Consider the following 18,628-nt stretch of genomic DNA (forward strand, 5'->3'; position numbering starts at 1 on the left):
GTAGTGGAAGAGGGTAAAATGTCGCAACTCGCAAGGGCCCATTAATGTACTCTTGAAAGAGTTGTTTGTAGCAACCCTTGCTTCACGGAAGACAGTAGGCCTCTAACCTGTGAAAGGGAAGATAAATATCCCAATTTAGTTCTCTGTGGAGCGGATCAATATTGTTGGGTCATTTGAGATTTGAGATCCTGCTCAGTACACTTCAATCCAATGTTTTTAAAACCGATTTGAAGGTCGAACTGTTTTTTTCTCTGGGTTGTGGGTTATCGGTTTGACCGTCCAGGTCAAATGGGTCAGACGATTCAGACCATACTATGCATATGTATGTATGTGTATAAATATATTTTATTAATAAATAATATATAATTAAATTTTATATTTAATTTATATTTCTAGTTCAGTTTTTAAAATTTATTTGTACAAATATTAAATATTATAATTTATGCTGCGTTTGGAAATGAAGCAAATATGAGTGAATGCAAATATGTAGAGTGCAAAAATAGTTCATATAAATTGCAAAGTTAGGTTAGTTTTGCATTAACAAATTTACCTTCTTACTAAACAAACTTTTAACTGTAATGGATGCAAATACTAATTCCAATAAAGTATATGCTTTTCTTTTTTATCAAAAACCCACTTGAATGCAAATTTACTTCTTTTTTATTGATGTATTTTTATATCTTATTATCAATGTAAATATGCATTGGTCTGTTATTTGTTAATGCAAAAATGTAATTTGTCAAACAAAGGTAAAAGTGAACCAAAGTGCACATTTACCCTGAACCGAGATTTACACTCCATTTGCATCATTTCCAAATGCAGCCTTAAGGCAAAAAAAGTTGGATCTTTTTTTTTTTTTTGCAAAAATAGCAGGGTAAGGCGTTTATGACACAATTACGACATTGAGATACATAGATCTTGAAAAGTTATTCAAAAAAAAAAAAACTCCAATTGAATAAAACGCAAAGTTATGGCCTTCGAGAGTCAAATGAATCAACAGTCCAACTGCCTGAATTGGATGCTTTTTAAATAACCATCAAATCAAATTAAAAAATAAAAAAAGACAAAATCGTGACTAAATGATGGTTCGACCGGCTGGGTCAACTTGAAAACATTGCTTCAATTATGATTAATGTGAGTTGGTTCCTGCTGGGGTTTAACGATTTTATGCCTACAATGAGATAGAGACATTGTCCAAAATTTTGCTTGGATGTGGCAAAACCGAACTTAGGCCGTGCTAAGGCCAAACCGAACTTAGCACATATGATGAGGGGCATAGCACAAAGGCCCCAAGCTTAAGCCCCTACAGGCTTGGGCCAGGCTTCCAGGCCTAGGAGCCTAGGAATGACCACTCCTTAGAGAGCAGCGAACAATGTAGTGATGTACAAAAGAGATATTAAGTAGGTCGTGGGATCCTTAATTGCTGAAACTGAAGTTGGATAGACAAATCACTACACTTATGGAATTTTTATTATTTAAGTATTTTAATAATTAAAAGATAAAGTAATAAGCCTTTCAGTTCAGCAATTTCAGCTATTATAAAACAGCCCTTAAGAATGTCTTTGGTTTGATAGGAATAGGAGAGAAACAGAAAAGTGAGGAAAAATTCTATCAAACCAAACATAGCCTAAATCTGTAAGAGCATATCCTGAGCTTTTGAGCTAAGGTGCGGATTTGTTTCGTGGAATCCTACTGTTTACTAAAAACTAATAGAATGCATAGTTTTTATATTACTTGGTCTTATTCAATCTATCCCTTGCGGAATAGAGAAGCTGGAATAGATTACAAGATGTACTAGTAATCTTGTCTTTTATTCCCCTATTTTTTCTTCTATTTTGCAAAGCCTTCAAACAAGACTTGTCCTTTAAACATGTAGCCAGCACTCCCCCTCAGAAAAGGGTCAAAAGTTGTATTTGGATAACCTTCAGTTTGTGCTTTTTAAAGCCCAATGGTACATAGTCTCATTTTTAGGCTTTGTGCTTTAGGGCTTAAAACTGTTTTGGGTTTACGTTTTTAAAATTTACCAAACGCTCAATACACTTTTTTGGCTCATTTAAGTTCTCAAACCCCGAATCTCACAAGAAAAAACAACATTTTAAAAAATGTTCTGAAAATGGAATCATTCTGGCCATCGGTTTTTAGATCAATAGTTTGATCGTTCGGTTCAAATGAATGGTCCGTTCTGACAATAAAATTAAAAATAATTAAAAAATAAAAAAAAGGTCAAAAACCATTAAACAGGTCGACAACTCGACCGCCCAAATCAATAGTTTATTAACTTTTTTAACATTTTTTTACCAGATTATGGGTTTTGGATAAAATGGAACTGATTTCCTAGACGATTCCCAGGCCAAACGGTCCAACCATCAGGATCAACTGCACTTCACAAAACGTTGAGTAACAGCTTATCCAAATGGGCTTAGGTTTTAGTTCAAAATATATATGTAAGGACCAAGGAGACATGGTCTCACTCTAATTCTTAACTTGTAATTTTTTTTTTTTTTTTTATTTTAAAAGAAAAAGTCGGTCCATATCCTTAGTCACAAATCTAAATTAACTTACCAACTGAAAAAAAAACCAATATACAGGTTTTCAAGATGTTACATTGGTGTGTGTCCCATTTCTTATGCACAAAACGAATTATTTAATTAGAAATCAAATCTTGCAGAGAAAAAAAAAATTAAAAATCAAACCTAAACCACATGGATAGTGGGCCATAAACAAACTGCTTAAAATAGTATTGTGCAGTTCTCTTGTACGCTAGGGTCATTTGGCTGATACCTTTACCATGTGATACATATACATACCTTGTCTTCACGTCCAGATCACCATGTGAGTCAATTAGTATTTAATAAAGTAAAACCCTCAAACAAGGTATCGTTCAAACATGTCGCCAGGTCTCATCTTTGAAAAAGGCACTAAAATATATATGTGAATCCCTCATAGTCTATAGGTTTAAAAATATTTTTGTTTCCTTATTCATATAAATGATAGCTGAGATCTTTTAATCATAAATCAAATATTAGTTTATAATAAGTCAAATAATAAAGGCCAGCTCATTAAATGCTTTTAATTAAGGCTTACCACATACAAAGTATAGTGTATATCCCAATCAAAATATCATTCTAGATCTAGGCATGTTTTTTTAATCATATATGGAACTTAATTTAGTCTCTCAAGTCAATGAAAAAACCCAACCCTTACGTTAAATTCCATTCTTTAACTTAATTTTGTTGGGTCATTCAAAAATTATATGTTCCCACCTTACAACTCTTCACTTTTCTTAATTTAAATTAATTAAGTATGTCTATTAAAAAAATACTTTTAACATTAGAGGGCATATAAAGGAGGGAGGAGGGCTAAATTAAGTGAAATTTAACAACGAAAAATGAATTAAATTTATTATTTGTATACTATACAATTTCACTATATCCAAGCTTCAAGTTGTCAAACTATATCATACATAGCAAAGTTCTACTTTTGAGGAAATTGCTTTATGAGTAGATTTATACACAAAAGTTTGACACAGCCTTTAACCCAAAGCATAAATATATTGTGGGCCTTAAAAAAAGTCTTTTGTTTCTCTTATTTCTATCTAATATGGGATTTTTAACTCATACAGACATACATTCCAACAATTTTCCCCTGAGGTAACGCTGTAAAACCATTGGAGTCATCGTGAGTATTCTAGGTTTAAAATATCACGACGTATCGATGTGTATCGTATGATACATATTGATTTTTAAATCCACCAAAATGCCTATCATATGTTAGAAATACACAAATGCAAATTAGCGCCTATCAATACTTTGAACTTTGAATGAATCTATTAATATTTCATGTCCAACTAAAGTAATGTTTTAAAAGCCCATTTGAAATCGGAATCATTTTGGCTAACGGTTTCTGGGTCAGTGGTATGGCACATTCTAAATTAAAATAAAAAACGACGAAAACCATTGTCTGGGTCAAACAGGTCGACAGTTCGACCACCCAAGTCAATGGATCGCTGACTAAATCAATGATTTTTGACCCAATAAGGAGTTAAAGGTGAAAGGGAACCAATTGCTCGAATGATTTTCAGGCCAAACAGTCTGACCATCTGGGTCAATGACGATTCAAAAAAGTAAGCGCAGGACCTATAAGAGTTATGCATCATCTTTAATCCAAAAACTTAAACTATAACTCTATAACATTGTAAACCAATCCTTGTATGCAAGCAAGTCCATTGCTTCTCACATTTCCATACATATGTGAGATTTCTTTCTCATACATCCGTACGTGCATCCTAGCCAACTGTAAAATCCTTTCTCGTTTTCATCATCCATGGAACTTTTGATTCGATATGCTTCTACTTGGTTAATATATAGACCACTAGATGATACATATCAGTCAGATTACGAGATGTTCCTCAGTTGAATGAAAGGAATCTCCACCTTTATTCAGGGTTGTTTCAAAATTTTTAATTTGATAATATTTGATCTTGATAAGTGGGATTACATTAATTAACTTTTGGGTTTATATTAATCATATTACTAGTGTGCATTCGTGTTCTTTAGTTTTCTATGGACCATGTTGTGGGCCTACATGATGGATCACCATGTAATATTTTGAGAATATAAATAAAGAGAACGAACAGTTAATGGCCTGTTAATTATAAATGGGTCTTGTTGGGTCCACTTGGAAGCCCAATTTCCAATAGGCTCGGTTCTGGGTCAACTGCCCAGAGACCTACAACGTCCGAGTTGGTAATGCACATGCTTTCTCATCAGTTCGGTACCAGGCCCACCCAAACTTAGAGGACCATACCTTGACCCATTTGACAATACTAAATGGTTGGGGAAGCTGAGGACCAAATTTGAATATGACAAGCCAAATAAACCGTTTAGTGCTCATGTCAAACCTGTTAGGCCCATGGGCCCTCTTAGTTTAAGAAATGGGACGATGTGATCACTCTACCTAAAATTTTGAATGGAGCAAGTTGAACCCATTTGTGTTATGGGATTATAGAGCTTAAAATACATAAATTTTAGCAACTTACCATGTTTAGATGGTGTTTGGTTTTAGAATCGTTTTTTCAATGCATTTCGGTCGTATCAACACCATGTACCACCAGATGTCTCGGATTGAGCACTTTCAAGCTATTTCAAGCAACATCGAATGCCTTGGGTTGTGTAAAAATAACTTTGGAAAAAACGATAACCATACCAAACATGATTTCAGATATCCTCCTCAGAGCATGTTGCAGCCGCACATTCACATCGAGAACATCTCTTGTATTTGTTGTATGATTTCATTCAGGTGAGATGTTCCCAATGCATGGCTTCAAGTGCTGCGAGGTGGGTGTGAGGACCATTATGGGGAGGAAATACAGATTCACTGAACATCTCCTTTAATACAGAGCTTGTATTACTTGCGACTGTGGTTGTAGAATGACCCAGCAACTCGGTGAAATATAAACATGCCGGTATTTTCAATAAATTCAATACATCACATCAGTTAATTTTTATTTCAAACACTGACGTGTCCACATTTCACTGGGGGTTGCTAAATTGTTCTGTGACTGCTACAGCTATCGCGGTCACAGGTAATGTTTTCTCCCAAGGTTCAAAATATTGATATGCCTGATATGCCGCTATGAGCGTATTGGGCGAATCGATACTATTTTTTTTTAGTTTTTTTTGAAACCAGTTCGGGGGACCGGTTTAAGTCTCCTCCATCCCCTGAACCAATCAGACCCCCGATACACCCACTATAGGGGCGTATCGGTGGGGCCCCAGAATGATATGTACCTACCGATACGGGCCAATATGTATGGATATTTTAACATTGTTTTCTCCTTGATACACCAAACTAGTTCAAGCCTAGCAATCACTTAGGCTCAGTTTGGAAAGAGTACAAATGCAAATATGTCCAATACAAATACATACAAAATAATATAAAATATAAGGTTTTGCACTCTACATATTTGCATTTGTACTCTTTTCAAACTGAGCCTTAAGTGCAGATGCCAATGGATAAACGGTTTATTTCTTTGGCTCCATGAATTCTAATCTCAATGTTTCAAGTTTGCATCATTTCATCTAGTTGGTGACCTACTTGTCTACATTCTCTTCCAAAGTCCTATCAAGTATCAACCAAAGCAAAGAAAGCAGAAGAGCTAGATGTACTTAAAAGAAGGCCGGTCGGTAGGTAGTGATTGGTAGCAGCCTTTACTTTATAGAATGCCTATAAAGTGCAGGATTCTAAGCTCCAATGAAGTCTGAAACCCTAGATTGGTTGCAGAGGTTTCAATGATGGTGCTAATTTGCCTATTGTCAAATAAAGTTGAAAACCAGTACCTTGAATTGGGCTTGTGTTGGGCCTAAGCTTAGAGGCTTGGCTCTAAACACGACCCAAAGTTCACAAATCGCATCGGACTTTTCCGAGAGTGGTCAATTCAGAAAAGGGTATTGTGATACTTGGTGGAAGTTACTGATTATAACCGATCCACATCCACTATTGAAGTTACCATGGCAAATGTTGCTGAACTACGGGCTGCAAGAGAGACCCACAAATTTGATAGGGATAAACTGGATTGGAGATCGAGTATTCATGTTTTAGAGAAGAAATCAAAGTAACCGATTGGTTAAAAAAAACATTGAATTTTTTATTTGGCAATAGTAGAATAAGTAGGAATGCTTAGATCATATTCAGTATTTCATGTTTGGTTCAGTTCTCATTTTTTTTTCATTCTTATTTAAGATGAAATTCTAAAATTGACAAGAATGGGTAAAAATAAACAATGAGAAAATATTGCTATGAACCAAACACTTTTTTTCCTAAAAATGAATTCTTTTCAGACTAACAAGTGTCCTATGTTGCTTATTTTCATTCTTAAAAAAAAAAAACTTGTGTCGGTATTCATAAACCGCCAGCCTAGGTCTCCAACAGTTAATGTGTATGCATAGATGTTTTGTAAAAGTACTTTCATTAAAGTGCTTTTATAAAAGTATTTCTATAAAAGTGCTTTCATAAAGTACTTTCGTAAAAGTGATTTTATAAAAGTACTTTCATAAAAGTGTTTTTATAAAAGTACTTTCATAAAAGTACTTTTATAAAAGTACTTTCATAAAAGTGCTTTAATGTAAAAGTAATTTCATAAAAGTGCTTTAATGTAAAAATAATTTCATAAAAGTGCTTTAATGTAAAAGCACTTTTATAAAAGTTCTTTCATAAAAGTTTCGTTAAAAGTACTTTTGTAAAAGTGCTTTTGCAAAGATAAGCATTTATGGCAACAGTTTTGTAGGTAGAGTTTTCACAAAGAATGAAAATGAGCAATATGGGGCATGGTTATTTTTCATTTTGTAGTCTGCTCAATTTTTGTACTATGGGGCTGATTTTTCATTCTAAAAATAATGTTGCCCATGGCAAAAATTTTGTAACCAAACACTTGATGTTTTTCATTCTTGCCCATTCTTGCCTAAAATGAGCAAGAATTAAAAGAATGAGGCCTAGAGCATTGAACCAAACATAGCCTAAATTGTCTCTATGTGCACCCCAGTGACAAACCTATGTGCACCCCCACTTTACTTCCTATCAAAAAGGAAAAAAAAAAAAGGGGAACACCCTGACTGGGATGTGGCAAAATGAGTCCAATCGTTTTTTCACTTGATTCTATCCCGATTAAAAGATTCAAGCTAGGTTACACTAGTAAAGAGTTTATTGGTTCCATAATTTTGTCCCAATTAATAATTGAATTTGTTATATATATCAATAAAAACATATATAGTATTTTCTTATTTTTTTATAATTTTTATCATATTTTATGTTTTAAAATGGTAAATTTCATTGATAATATATAAGACAATATTATTATTAGTTAAAAATGTTTAATTTATTAACATATAAATAATTTAGTATTTTCTATGAAATTTATTATGGTTTTATTATCAAAATTTAAAGTTTAAGTTATTATTTAAATAAAAAATATAATTCCCAGTATGATTGGGTCTATTAGGTTTGGACCCTATAGACCCGCCTATTAACTGGGACAATTATAGATCTATGATTTTGTTTTGATTAATAATTCGGTTGGGACTGGATCTACCTCAACCCAGTGACAAACCTAATTTATTGAAATCAAAAACTCTTCACACACATTGCAACATGGGCATTCAACCACATGTTGGTAACATCTCCTATGAATTCAGCATGCATGTACAGGAGATATTCATGATGTGCAGTTGAATTCCATGTGTGTAGTTTTTGCTTGCGAGAGATCCAGACACCTAAAAAGCTGGGAAAAGATTAAAAAAAGTGATTTTAAAAGGTAAAAACAATTTAAAAACATATACGGGTGTTCAATAACATATTGATTTTGGTTTTTGAAAACAATAACTTGTACATCAACATAATCACTCCTAGTTATTATTTTTGAAAAGAAAAATCAACTATGGTGCTGAACACCACTATAGTTTGATAGAAAACATGACTAGCAATTGATAGAGTACAGTGGCAACAAAGGACTACCATTTAAGTTTTATAGAACAAATTATTGATAAGAAAAAATAAAACATTAATGGAACAATCCGTTTACATTAAGGGGGCATTCTTTTTCTGGATTTTGAGAGGGGAAAAGTTGGTCAATGGGATTTTGTTTCCCCTTGACCAAGAATTCCATGTTCATCTTTTTAGATTAATGTGGGGACCAAGGAAAGTTTATTTTGTAAGTGGTAAATAACTTTCCTACCTAGGAGGAAAATTGTTAATATTTGAATGGGACAAAAATGCCCCTTTTAATAATGGATTTTTATGATTAAAATGCTCATTACCTTATTTACCTGAGAAATAAAAGAACATAGGTAAATGCACTTAACTGTGTAAGTGTTTCATAGGAAGAACATAGGTAAGTAACTTACCGAAAAGCAAAGCGAACAGGGCCTAATAGTTTCACTAGTTTTATAGCAGTTCTTGTTAGCTCTATCAATTAGGTTATTATAACAATTCCTGCCACGTGTATGGACTGCCATCTAATTTAGTTACAACGGCTCTTATACTATAAATATCTATATTTCTTCATTAATAGGCATATTTCTTGCATCTCTCATCTTCCCTCAATTTCTCTCTCTACTGCTACTGACAGTAGAGAGAGAGAGAGAGAGAGAGGAATTAAGAGAGAAAACAAGAGATGCAAGAAAGGTGTCAATTAACGAGTAAATATAAAAATTTATAAGACAAGAGCCACTTTAACTAAATTAGCTAGCAGTCAATAAGTGTGAGGATTCCGAATACATAACTTGGGAAGGACAGTGAAGTGATCATGATCCAAGACCATCCTGTCAACTAGTTTTTTTTTTTTTTCAAAAGAGAGAGATCTTCATTAACTGATCATAGAAATAGTTACATGAGAAAATTGTCTAGAGTCATGTCTAATAGGTAGCTGCCCCATGCAAGCCATGTAGGCAAAAACATGGGCAGTCTGGTTGTGCTGTCTATTAGTATGTACAAAATTTATAAGCAAAAAATCGGATCTAGCCTGCCTTAAACTGCAGCGATGTAGCTCATCCACCCAACCCAATATTTCGCTGGTCGATCTGTATTTACAAGATCTATTAGATTTGCATTATCAGAAAAAACTACCAGATGCCTGATGTTGTTAGATATTGAAGCTTTGAGGCCCATTAGAAAGGTTCGTATTTTGGCACCATAGCTGTTGATGGCCCAGCATGGGCCTCCTTCTGCAATTTGGAAGCTTTCAGTGGTGTTTTTGATGATGAATTCTCATCCTGCGCTTCCTGTAGCTGGATTAAAGGAGCCATCAATAAACATGTGGAGATCAATGAGTTGGGTAATGGTGCATAATGAGGAGAGAGGTGAGGTTGAGATTTGATGCAAGGTGATGCATTTTGCAAGCTGTGCTGAAGAGCCTTTTGCACTGCCGTTAATGGCTAGGTGTTAGTGTTTTCAAAGAGTAACTTGTTATGTGCCTTCCAAATGAAGTAGGTGATCATGCTAAATTTATTTAGACATGATAAGGCTTGTTCTTTACCAAACTGGTTTTTCATTGCAATGTACCATTCTGAAATGATGATATGAACTGGTTGGATTGTTAAGTGAACCTGGGTTGAATCCAATTTGAGAACTCCAACAAACTGCTCTTGCATAATGACATTGGAAGAATAAGTGGAAGGGTGTCTCTGCATAGCTATATAGCTATAGGAAGCGATAGGGGACCTTGAGTTTCCATAGTAATTTCCAGTTGAAATGAGTGGTTGAGGTTAAGCTTTCTGCATAGCTATATAGCTGATATGCTGATTTAACTGTGAAGACTCCAAAGTTGTTGTTCTTCCATAGAAGTAAATCCTCGGTTTGATTGGGCTGAGGTGTAATGTTCTGGATGTGGGCAATGGTATCTACATAAAAAAGCTCTTGTAGCTTTGTATGATTCCAGCTTTGATCTGGGTTTAGCAATTCTACTACTTTGATATGACTCTCAGAATTTTTATTGGATGATGTGGCAACATGGGAATGTGGTCAGGTATGGATGGTATCCAAGGATCAGCTACAACAGAAATAATGGAACCATTTTGATCACCCATAGAAGATTGGAATTCATGATGTGAGAGAGTCGGTATGCATGTTTCCACCAACACGAGCTCCTTTGTCCTTTCTTGGCCACAAAAAGGGAGGTGTTAGGAAAGTATTTCTCTTTTATTATTTTACTCCACAGGCCATACTTATCTGTAAGCAGCCTCCAAATTTGCTTGCCAAACTTTGCTTTATTCATTTCAGCACTTGCTCTAAAACCCAACCCCCCTTGGGTTTTTGGGCGACACAGTTTTTGCCATACAATAGTATGATGTGTGGAATCATTGGAGTTGGACCACCAAAATGTTCTGCTTGTCCTATCCAGTTTGGATGTTACAGAGCTTGGTAAAATGGTGGTTGACATGGTATAGGTAGGGATTGACTGCAGAACTGATTTGATAAGAGTTGTTCTTCCTGCTTGTGATAAGAGCTTAGAACTCCATGCATTGACCTTTGAAGAGACTCGATCTATGACTTCTTTGTGAGAAGTTTTCAGTCTGTTGTTCACTAGTATGGTAGAACCCAAGTACTTGGACCTTATCATAGGTGTCCTGACCTTTAGTAAGTGAGAGAATAATTTTCTGTGCTGCGAGAGGATATTTTTGCTAAAGAAAATGTTGGATTTAGCATAATTTATTTATTGGCCAGATAAGGATTCAAACATTTTAATGGTATTGACCAGAGCTATAACTTGTGACATGTCCGCTTTGCAGAATATGATGCAATCATCAGCAAAGAGCAAATGTGTGATGGGAGTACCATTAGGGCATAGAGTAACACCTTCAATACTGCCTGTATTGGAAGCCTGGAGTAGGAGCTATGAGAAGACCTCCATACCAGTGATGAATAAGTAGGGGGATAGTGGGTCTCCTTGTCTCAGCCCCCATTCCAAATGAAAATGTTCATAAGCTTCTCTTGCAATTTTGATTGAGAAGGTGGCTGCGGAGATACACTGATGGATCAAGTTGCACCATTTTGCTGGAAGGCCCATTTTCTTTAAAACATGGTATAGAAAACACCATCCCATCTTATCAAAGGCCTTAGACATATCAAGTTTGAGAGCAATGAAACATTTGCCTCTTTTTTGAGTTTGCATTTTGTGAGGGATCTCCTTTGCTATGAGAATATTGTCTGTGATCTGTCTGCCCTTAAGAAACCCTGATTGGAATGGAGATATCTGTTGCATAATAGGTTGTAAATGGAGCACCATCCATTTGGATACGATTTTATAGAGGACATTGCATAGGCTGATTGGCCGGTAACTGGAGGTATCCACTAGCTTATTGTTTTTGGGGATAAAGACTATGTTTGTGTTATTTATTTCTTTGGGTAGGTGCTCACAATTAAAGAAGTTTTGGACCATGTAAAGAATGTCATGTTTGAGCACTTCCCAAAAATGCTAATAAAAGTATGTTGTGAAACCATTTGGACCTGATGATTTGTGGGGATTCATTTATTTTACAACTAGGGACAGTTCTTCAAGGTTTGGGGGGAGAAGTAAAGCTTCAGTTTGTTGATCAATTAACCACTCCACATTATTTTTTGTGTTTTTGAAGTTGGCCATTCGGTGAAAAAAACTATTTTTTGTCCCCTTCTCCAAGCCAGAGTTCTCTAGATTTGAGCCTCCAAAGTTGTTCTTCTTTCAGCAACCAATATTGGTATTGCTGTTTGAAGGAATTTAGTAACTTTTGTTGCTCCCCACCAAATGGGGCATTTGAATGCTGGAGATTTTAGAAGAGAGTGATTGAATGTGGTCTTGAATGAGAACAAACTGGGATTTATTCCAAGCCTAAAGTTGAGATTTACATTCTTTCAATTTCATTGTGATTTGATGGGCTGTAGAACCTCTAATGCATTGGCCCCAAATTTGGGCAATAATTTCTTTGCATTGTGAGTATTCAATCCAGAAAGGTAAGAAGTGAAATTGAGGTCTTCTAGGTGGTGAGGATGGGTTGGTGTTTATACAAATAGGTCCATGGTCCAATGAAGTGATGGGAAGGTTGTGAAGTATTGTGTGAGGGAAGAGGAGGCACCCTGAAGTGGTTGCTGATGCTCTATCTAATCTCTCCAGGACTTTTGCATAGCCTTGCTGGCCATTAGTCCATGTAAATGATGGGCCAATGTAATCCAGATCTATGAGATTGAAGGTGCCGATGAAGTGTGATAAGGCTTTAGACAGAGTGGGGTTGTTATTTTTGAATGACTTGTGACCCTCTGGTCTGTAGATGTCGTTTAAGTCTCCCATTAGCAGCCAAGGCAGACTAGTGGATGGCTGTAGTTGAGTTAAGTAACTCCACAATGTTTTCCTCTAGTGTCTGATTGGGTGGCCGTAGAAAAGGAGAAGCTGCTAGGAGTGATTTGGTGGGTAGTTTTTTATTTGCAGTTGGATTAGGTGAGGGTGAGTTTGGAGAACTTCTACATCCGAGAAATTCGACCAATGGCATAAGATACCTCTTGATAAACCAGTTGATTCCCAAAATGCATGGTGTGAAAAGACTAACTTTTTAACTAGTGGTGGAGTTTTAGATGAGCTGAGTTTGGTCTCAGAAAGGAAAGTTCTCTTATTTTCTTGGGGTCGTTGACTCCCCTTATGTTCCAGGCAAGTATTTTCATGATGTATATAATGAAGATGATGAATGTCCAATGTACAATTGCAGATAAATACAAAAGATTAGATATAAGATGCTAAGAGTAGCATACCTGGATGGCGTCAAGGTTTGAGAGGATCAAATTGCTGAAATCAATGTTGTATAAGCAATCTTCCACATAGCGCTCCATCGGAAAAATGACTGCCTCAGAATCTGGGTTTGTGTTATGAGGGATGGAAAGGAGTGTTGGGTCGGGTGCAGGTGTGGGTGTGGGTGTTGTGGGAAGGAGGAGAGTGGTTTTGGATAGTATGTATTCTGTGGGAACTAGCTATCCGGTGAAGAAGTTAGCCACCTGTCCATCTTTTACTGCTAGTAGAGTATTAAAGGAGGGATCCATGTAATAGCAATGTGGGAGGCCACGTTTCCTTTTCCCAGTAAGAAGGTTAATGGTGGCTAGGCCCCCTGTTTTGGTAAGGTAGTGGGATATCAAATCCAATTTTTGGTCGATTGGCCACTTGGTTTGATTGGATTTTGCATGTGAGTTTGAAGTATGAGCATGGTGGCCATGGCTTTGGGGGTGTGATGGCTGCAAGGGACTCAGAGGGATTCACATGCATGAGCGAGTTGCTGGAGATGAGTGCAAGATGTTCTTTGGAGCTGTCGGTGCATCTTCTTTTCCGGCCACCTGTGTCGTCTTCGGAGTCCTCGTCCGATCCATGTTCATTGTGATGGATTCTACAGGAGTTGGGTTTAGCTTTGCTTAGTTTGAAGACTACGAGATTGAAGGGTTTCTCTGGGCGGAACTCGGCTCTCAACCATTTGCCGGGGTTATCAATGGTTCTATCTTCTAGCAGTTGTCTGTAATCGGTAGTGTTGGAGATGAGCCATTTGTAGTTTGTCCAAACATGGCCGACTAGGCCATAGTTAGCACAGACGTGGGGGAGCTACTCGTAACAAATGCGAAGCTAGATTGGCTTGCCCTGATAAAATATGAACCACCCTATACAAAGGGGTTTTCGAAGATCAATGGTATTTTTTTTTTTTTTCTGACAAATAAACCCCAGATTAAATGGCCTGTTTTTATTTTCTCTTGGTTTGGAACGATGGATCCTACTGCTTGTGTGAGAGAGCAGACCCTGCTATCTTCTACTGTTCCTCTGGGTATCATGTGAATTTGCGGCCAAATCCTTTGACTCCATACCTTCCAACTGTAACGATAGAACCATGGACCCTCCTCTAGTGCAGTTCTTTTGTCGTTCTGTTTAGAAAACAAGAACTCAAGACTCACCCTTCAATAAAACGAATTGTAATAGGAGCTGTAGCTTTCCATTGAATGCTAACATGGTTAGCCAGAATGTCTTCTACTACTTGTTGGCGCGGGAAAATGCGCCCCTTTAATGTAAGAGCTATAACATTGATAGTTTCCTCGATAGGTTCAAAGAGGGAGTTTGAACTTCTATACTTACATTTATTGCATGTGAGAAAAGTGATTCAAAGTTGTCTGTTGCATACATAGGGTCGGTGGCGGTTATTATTTCTTTACCTTTGGAAGCCATGTTGGTATAGGGAATATCCGGTTATCACAGGAGAGAATGAGAGCCAGTAACTTCCTGATGGGAGCCCTGTGGGGACCGCAGGGGGTAGGTTGGTACGGGAGCAAGAATCTATCTTCAGGGGAAGGTGGAAGAATCTGTGATAGAACAGTATCGGGTGTTATGTAACTAAAATATTGGAGGATTTACAAAGAGGGGAAGTTTCAGAGGAGTTACGGAGGTTACATGAGGTCACGGGAGGGGAGGTACTGGAGTTATATTAACAAGGGATGGATGGGGTGATCTGGTCTAGGGGTTAGAGATAATTTGACATGCAACTCTAGGAGTTGTGAGAGGTAGGCATCAACTAGGAGAGGTTTACGAATGTGGGAGGTGAATTGACGGTAGGTTGGGATCTGTGATTGGAGGATCTCGTAAGTGGAAATACAAACTGATGCTGGGTTGATATCAGAAGAGAGGAAGTTAAACCGACACAATGGGAATCAGTCACTTAGATATCAGACGCTGAGGTCGACACGAACAACTAGTTCTACATCAATAGGAGGAAAACAAGTTATGGCAATGTTCTTTGCCTGAATATGCTCTTGGATAAAATGACAATCAATTTTTATACGTTTGTCTTTGATGAAATATGGAGTTAGACGCTATGTATAATGTGATTTTATTGTTACAAAAGAAATGCATCGGTTAAGGATGTGAAAATCCCAAATCAGAGAACAATGTTTTTGAGCCAATTCAACTCACTTGTGGTAGCCTCCATGGCTCAGTACTCAACTTCAGTAAAAGATCGAGAAACGGATGATTGCTTCTTAAGTCTTCTAGATTGATGATGATATGAAAAAGCAATAGTGGATTTTTGAGAGGATGGACACCTAACCCAATTAGTCACAAAAATCTCGAAGCTGGAAATTACAATTTGTGGAGAAAAAATACCATGCTCCAAAAATTGTTTAAGAAAGCACAACACATGCAAAGTAGTATCAAGATGTTGTCAAGTATCACCCATGAATTGGCTGACTATATGGAAAACATAAGTAATTTCTGGTTAGACATGTTCATGGGCTGGGCTTTATCAATAGAAAATGTGTAGGTCTGAGTCTGAGCCTAGTTCAACCATCAGTCCTAGATTTTGAGCCTGAAGCCCGACCTACACAGAAAATGTCTTATTTTCAATGTACTTTTACAAATTAATATTATATTAATTTAGTAATAATTTAATAAATTTATAAACTAATTTGCATGTCCTAATAGTAAATTAATATTTATTAATAATTTAAGAAACATATATATTATATATATATTTATTATATATAACATAAATATTTTTTTATGGTATGTAATAGTATCGGGTCAGAATCGGGCCCAATCCAGGCTTATTTGAGAAAGCCCAAGCTCAGCCTAAAAAATGACCGGGCCTAGTATTTAAAGCCTAAGCCCGAGCTCACGGGCCTAAAGTTTTTCCCAAGCCCAAAAAATAATGGGTCAGGCCTTCGGGCTACCCAACCCATGAATAGGTCTATTTCTGGTCATGAAACAGTAAGGTAAATGAAATAGCCAACAAGACATACATCAATATTGATTAAGCTAGGGAACTAGATTACTGCAATCTAAGCCTAGCTAATGCTATTGTTTAATGAAAAATAGATGTGGCTTGCATCCAAACATGTTAGCATCTTTGAGGATGCTTACACTATTGTTTAATGAAAAATAGATGTGGCTTGCATCCAAACATGTTAGCATCTTTGAGGATGCTTACACTGGCTCAAAAATATTCCATTAGATGACCGAGAAACTTTAATGCCCAAAATGTACAGAAGTGGACCAAGGTCCTTAATTGGAAAACAATGGTGGAAATAAGCGTTAAGATTAACAGTGCTACTAGGAATATTTCCAAATATCACTGTATCATCAACATAAGCTAATATTGCTAGAAAACTTCCAAGTTTTGTGAGGGTAAAGAGGGTATGTCCGTAAATGAATTAATAAAATTATACTATCAAAGAGCAAGAGCAAGTGTCTAAAACCAATTTCATAATGCTTACTTCAACCCGTAAATAGACTTATCGAATTTACAAACTTTTTGGTATATCAAGTAAGAGACTGGGAGGCCTCATACACACCTCTTTATGAAGTGTTTTATGTAAAAAGGCATTATCTACATCCATTTGATATAGCTCCCTTCCACGAGCTATAGATAAGGAGAGTAAACACCATATATTAACAAGTTTAGCCATTCGTCTCATAGTAATTGATGTAATCGTTTTCGGCCACGTACCAATGTTTTGTGATGTATAAATTTTTTGGCTAAGTACCTCGTTGTTTGATCCGGTGGTGACGTGCCTTGGTGATGAGCTACTTGGTGATAAACTGCCGGGTGGCGAACTCCTTAGTGGCGAACTGCCTGGGGGCGAACTGCCTGGTGGCGAGCTGCTTGGGGGCAAACTGCCTGGGGGCGAACTGCCTGGTGGCGAACTCCCTGGTGGTGAACTGCCTGGTGGCGAACTACCTGGTGGCGAACTCCCTGGTGGCGAACTGCCTGGGGGTGAACTGCCTGGTGGCGAACTCCCTGGTGGCGAACTCCCTGGTGGCGAACTGCTTGGTGGCGAGCTGCTTGGTGGCGAACTGCCTGGTGGTGAACTGCCTGGTGGTGAACTCCCTGGTGGCGAACTGCCTGATGGCAAACTGCCTGATGGCGAACTGCCTGGTGGCGAACTGGTGGCGAACTGCCTGGTGGACTCGTCACTTGACTTGCTCCTAGGCGGCCTGCAACTCAGAGGATGGTGGAGCTCCCTGGTGCAGCGCAACCCGACTACCCTCTGCGTGAGGTGATTTTCTCTCCTTTGTAGGCGGCGGGAGCTGAGGGACCTGCGAGAACTGAATCAGAGGTCCCAGGGGTATTTTCCCGGTGGGGGCTCTCCGACGCTTACGTTAGCACTCTTATTGTAGAGAGCTTTGAAGATAATATGAGAGAGCTAGAGAGCAGGGGTTACTTCCCTTTTTTTATACCCCTCCCCTTTGGGAGGTGAGGTCTTTATATACCGGAGTCCTCGCGGGTTAGGTGGGTGAAAAGCCTCCAAACGGTAAGACTTGTCGCATCCTGTCAGAATTGGGGTACGGTGGTGAACTCCTCGAGGTCGTTAGGCTGGCGCGTGTCAGGCGGCAGGGTCGGCGCCTGGGCCGGGTTGTCAGAGGGGTGCCTGCGTCAGTCGGCGGGTCAATGTCTAGGCCAGGTCGTCAGGTCGGCGCCTGTGTCAGTTGGCGGGTCAGTGTCTAGACCAGGTCGTCAAGCTGGCGCCTGTGTCAGTCGGCTGGTCAGTGTCTAGGTCAGGTTCGTCGGTGGGCGCCTTGACCGGATCATGCGCTAGGCTGGTCCAGGTCGGCCAGCTCGCGCAGGCCGCGCGCTAGGTCGCGCAGGTCACGCAGGCGCACGTCAGGCCGCGCGTAGGTCGCGCCAGGCCGGCCAGACTAGTGCCCGGGTGGGTCACCAACTTCGTAAGTTTGTTGGCTGGGTGTTTTCCTAGTTGTCACGAGGTGCCACGTGTCACAATTTCATTGGAGGGCCATATCTGCCCTCATCAATAGCCCCCCACTCCCGAGCTGATAGTAACTCAGCGAAGGGAGTAGATTTCTTTTGGCCCGTAAGTCGATGAGCTAGTAAGTGCTGATCCAATTACTAGTGTGGCCCGTAGGCTTTGGGAGCGACTCGTAGTCTACTCTTTTTTAACTTTGCCCGTGCCGGAGAGGCGACCGGGTCTTAAGCAGTAATGTGGCCCATAGGCTTTTGGGAGTGACTCGTAGTCTACTCTTTTTTGACTTTTGCCCGTGCCGGAGAGGCGACCGGGTTTTAAGTAGTAATGTAGCCCATAGGCTTTTGGGAGTGACTTGTAGTCTACTCTTTTTTGACTTTTGCCCGTGCTGGAG

Source organism: Nelumbo lutea, chromosome 2 (genome assembly GCF_056320005.1).
Source record: "Nelumbo lutea isolate HS-2025 chromosome 2, American lotus-T2T, whole genome shotgun sequence".
Classification (NCBI taxonomy): Eukaryota; Viridiplantae; Streptophyta; class Magnoliopsida; order Proteales; family Nelumbonaceae; genus Nelumbo; species Nelumbo lutea.